The sequence below is a fragment of the Crassostrea angulata genome, chromosome 8 (genome assembly GCF_025612915.1).
Source record: "Crassostrea angulata isolate pt1a10 chromosome 8, ASM2561291v2, whole genome shotgun sequence".
Taxonomy (NCBI): domain Eukaryota; kingdom Metazoa; phylum Mollusca; class Bivalvia; order Ostreida; family Ostreidae; genus Magallana; species Magallana angulata.
This window is the reverse complement of record NC_069118.1, coordinates 45065785-45071311: the sequence shown is the minus strand read 5'-3', so window position 1 is coordinate 45071311 and position 5527 is coordinate 45065785.

Here is a 5527-nt window from a genome sequence, read left to right as displayed (position 1 = left end):
TATCATAAAACCCTTCGGGCTTTATTGGATTTGATCACGTCCCGACCGAAATTATCACCTCATAATACTCAAAGAATGATTCCTTATTCCTTATATAAAGTATTAACTTTTCATTCACAATTTCCATAAATATTCCAGACTTAATTTCCTTGATTAGTTTTCAAATTCCTACCAATTTTTGATTCAATTTAAAAAAAAAAACCTGAACGATGATAATACTAAAACACTAATAGTATTAAACTTAATGTATTAACCTTAGTCTACTGGCATAAAATTTATATGAGGTCAATGATCAAAATTTTGACAATCGGTGTCTTTTATCGTTTTTAGCATTTTTCAATAATTTTATAGTGTGGGCCTTACAATTATCTTAATGAAAAAAACCCCTAGAAAATATGCAAAATTATGTTGACTAACATATAAAATCTTTACTTTGAATATTACAGTACTACCAAACATATTTCAGTGGGAAACAAAATCTGAAAATTTGAGTCCGAATTTCCTCTGTATTACTTAACGTTTGAGCCTAATTCAATAATATAGTAGAAATATCGAATGTTGTGTCAATAATAATTCATTTCGTAAAGACCTTTTTGTGCTTAAAACAAATTTTACTCATGACATTTAACTTAAGAGCATGTCTACGGGAAAACCATGCAAAAGGTGGTGGGGGCAAGGTTCTCTGATCAACTTCATATTTTGTGTGTAACAGTGTGCATCTATATGAAATAATTTGCCACACCATTTTTTTTAATGTGGTCAGTCTAAACTTGGTTCTGTAGCACTGTTACTAAATATAGCATTTTGACCCTTTTCAGAATAAATTTTGCATAATTTACCAAATTATTGTTAAGAATTCTGAGTTTAGTTTAAATATAAATTCAAAAAGTCATTTAGAGTTAACACTAACAAGATAAACTTGTGTAAATCATTTTGTGAGAATTCCCAAATATTCTTTCTGTTAGGTGCAGATAGGTCACGGATCTGGCAAGTTTCCAACTTTTTGTAAAATTGTAAAAATATACATTTTTTAAATGCTTAAAAGTCAGAAAGTGGCATTTAAATTCACTAAATCTGTGTCTAGTTATAAAATGACATTTATCTTTACAATATGTCAAAAATCTGTCTTTGGAATCTCAATGATATTGCCAATATATTCTCTCAAATTTGGACATTTTTCTACTTTTAAAACTCTCCAGAGTCTGTATTTTATCGGGGAAAACTCGACATATTCGCGAGCTAAACAATATATTACGGAACTGAAGGGCTGCTTCAACACATTTCAGTGTTTTTTAAATCAATGCCATTAAAACACTTAATGAAAGAAAAAGTAAGCAAGCTTACATACCCCCAAACCTTATTATTTGCCAGTGCTACACAGTAATACAGACAGAGTACCCATTAGATGCACGAATGAATAATTACAGGGGCAAAACTACAAAACTCTAAGTACTGTAGTACTTAAAGCCGGGCTCTTTTGGTGTTTAATTTTACATAATTGTTTACTACAGATTGATTGATCTTTTCATTTTAGTGATCTTTTAATTCAGTAAGTAGGACCAAATTTCAAAGCCCCCCTCCCTCTCGCAATAAAAAAAACCAAAACAAAAAAACCCAAAACAAGCATAACCCCCCCCCCACCCCCACCCCCCCAAAAAAATAACTTCCTTGGGAAAAAAAGATTAAACACATATTTGTTGAATTTAACAGACGATTTTTCACGATGTGGAAGTGGTGTGGAACCTAATTGCCAATTAATGTCCATCACATCAAAAAATGTTAGAATAAGGTAGATTTGGAAATTATTTTTGTCTGACAATATAAAAGATTGAACGTTTATTGTTTATGGGGTGGAGGGACCCAATATCAAGCCTGAAAATCTGTTAATAGAAATATAATACATCATAAATTACGCTTAAAATTTGTAAATATCAGCAAAATATCATTGTAATATAATATAGAGACACATTTTATAAGCATTTCATTTTTTCGATTTTTTTAATCACAATATAATAAGAGAGTGTAAAAATGTTTACTTTTTTATTAGACTGCTTCATTATTCTGGGACTAGGTCTTCTTATGCTGGAATATGATTAAATAACATCCGAAATAACAATCCCACAAAAACAAGTTATGATGTCTTTATTAATATGTGGGATAACTTTTTTTTATAGTTTATGTCTATATTCATATGCGGTTTTCGCAGGTTGAGATCCCCGGGGAAAAGGGTAACTAACCTAACACCTCCTTTTTTCCTGTACAACTACCGTATATTTTAATTTTAAGAAAATTAAGGTACAAACTTTAATAATAGATAAACTGCTAATAGAGAGGTAGGGAGTATAGCTCTTTTTTTTATGTCAGATGTATAATACTTACTGTGTTACATTCTCAAGAACTAAAAAAAACCTAGCCCCTCCCCGTCATTTCAAGATCCCATCGAATTATAACTTAGAAAAAAGTCTGATTCATATAAAAAATTATGTAAAAAGAAGGATCGAAGAAATGAAATATAACTTACACTATAAATTCTTCCATCAGGCAGATCAAAACTTGCAATGATACTGCGGACAGGTATAGGTATATTTGATAACAGTGATTTAATTATGATTTTAAAATTTAAATGCGAATCACATTGAAAAGGTGTGCAATTACTCACTTTTACAATTATGTGTTTGCTTAAAAAATTCAAACAGTCAAAATTAATGCTTATAGGAGTCTAACCTTAACATCTCCAGAGTGGTTTATAGATGGCCAGTGAAATATACACGTACAGAAATGTGATGTCTATTGCAAACAGACTCCGATAATAACGATGACAAATTGCACGAAGCATTCCTAGTGAATCCGAATGATTTCAACATAAAAAGAATAATCTTATCGTGAACAGGCTACACTCACGTAAAACGGGGTCCGTAGGACATCTGTCATCTTAACGATATATCATTCTATCTATTTTCAACATACCCCATCATAAATTAAATCTTTGTAAGAGATCAGTTCTCGTTTTAGTGGATTTTTTCCGAGTTTCCCCTTCATCTATTTTAATGGCACTTCTATCACAGGTTTGTATATTTTGATTAAAATCGTCCAAAAATCGTCCAAATGTGCTGTTTAATATATCTGGACAGAAAATAGCAGTTTATAGACTAGATACAAGTCATCATCAAACTTCAATATGTGATATAGTAAATAACACTAACAAGATGGGGCAATTTTAGTGCATTTAATATCATTCAATATCATAATATATATTAACAACACTCACAGCATTTCTCAATACTTTGCCTGAACTTGAACTTGCATAGCTTTGTCAACATTCTGACTAGTTTACCTTCTCTACATAAAAGCGCAACAGGGGAGACAGTTCTAACAGTAGTAATGAAATGCAAATGTAATGAATAAGAATTCTTTGAGAAACAATGATAACAACTAATTTTTTTTAGATTAAAAGCAAAATAAGGTGTTTTTCCATGTTTAAATACAAATATTGACTTCAGAGGATTAAAATCGCTTGTTAAATAAAATTTAAAAAAACAACACATTTTTATTTTATTCGAAAGTGGGATGTTTTTGTTAATTGTTTTTACTTTGTAGTCCTTGAGAGTCCAAAGATGGATTTTATATATATTGTACAATGCATCAAACAATTTCTTATTAACTCAAAATTTCAAAAAATAATGCGCTATTTTTTTGAGAAATTCTTTCCGAAAAATTGACAATAATTATCATTATCATTTCTTGGCATCCTGCCAACTTTTACACACTTGAGACTTCAGGATGTAAATAAAAATATGAAAAAAATTAAAATGCAACGATTAAAGGTTTGAACTTCCTCTTTAAGAATAAAGCCTTATTTTTTTTTCAAACATTTTTTATACGTTTTGTAATTAATTACTGAATTGAACAATTTTTTATCTTAACTTTTCTGGATTTTAGAGGCTAATTCACCAAAATGCAATATTGGCCGTTACTATAAATAGATGCATCCAGTGCAAAAACAAACATCATATACATGTATCTGACTCTAGATGGATATCCTTTAAATCTATGAGACAATTCTGTTCATTCTTGAGACCTGTTGCCACAGCTTTTTTTTTCATATTTGCATGGTTTTCTCGCAGACATGCTCTTAAGATCAATTCTATGTAAGAATCGAAATTCGGTGGCCACGCATAGTCAAGGATTTGCTTCATACTTGACAATTCGATAGACTTTGGTGAGTAATGAAGCCTAACACCATTTATTTGTTGCTATGTGGTCCCGTTGCCATGCTAACCGTGGGTAAAGATGTAAACAATTATTTGAGAACATATTGTGAGTAATGTGCAAAAGAAAGAAAAAAAATCCATGAAGAAACGCATAGTTTTAGAGCGTTTCTATGGTTACTTAACAGAAATTTTAAAATCTGTTTTCTTCATTTAATTTGAATAAAAAGTGCAAATCTTCGATCTTTTAGTAAACACTATTATGATTGTGAAACTAAGAATTTAAATAAAAAAATTGAGAATTCTTGTTATGGTAACAAGCTTAAAAATAAGAAAAAATATCATATATTTAGGCATCTTTGAATTGACTTATAAGAATAAATATATAAAATCAATTGGTGAGAAAAAATAAAGTATGTCCTTAACTTTAATGACACTTGAAAAAAATCTGAATTTTTCTAAAAATAACTGCCGTTGCTATGGACTTTTCAAAAAGTAAGAAATTCTGTATGACTTTTTACGCAACATAATTTTCCATAGCAACAACACTTGTCTGTTGCATAAGAAAGCTTTTTGTGGTATATAATAAAAATTTAGATTTATTTGTACAAGTTTTAACTAGAACAATTGCATAAAAATTCTAAAATCAGGAATTAAAGCATATCAAAATCATCTTCAATTTCTCAGTTTTACCTACTTTTTGGTCTTGTTGCCATACCAACGGATGTCAGTTTTCATAATAAAATATATATTGGATGGACATTGATCTGGATGTTAAAATTTAATAGTTTCCCCTTTCGGCTTATTAAAAAACTGCAAAAAACTGATTTCAATTTTTTTTACGGTCCCATGGTAACATTTTTAAAGCATTGGTTTTTCCATCAATTTTTTGATATAAATAAAGAATTGAAAATAGGACAAAGGCTGTTTTATGTCTTTGATAGTATATATTAGTGGGCAAAACCTTCTAATATGGCTTCAAAGTAGGTAAGTTTTGCTATTTTTCCATCTTTAGCCTCGACTACCATGGCAACGGTTACCACCAGCAACCAATTTTTAGTGTTTTTTGGCGTTTTACACCTAGGTGTGTTCATGTATGAAATATAAGGAAAATTGGTGACTATGCGTGGCCAGACCCTTTTATAAATCTTTGATTCTTACATAGAATTGATCTTAATAACAATCCGAATTTCAGAACTCAAACCCTAAGTAAACTACGTCCTTAAGGTGCATGGTCACAATTTTGGTTAAATTTCATTTGTATGTTTTTATTATTTACAATGCTTTAGAAATGCACTTCTAATGTCAAATACAATTTG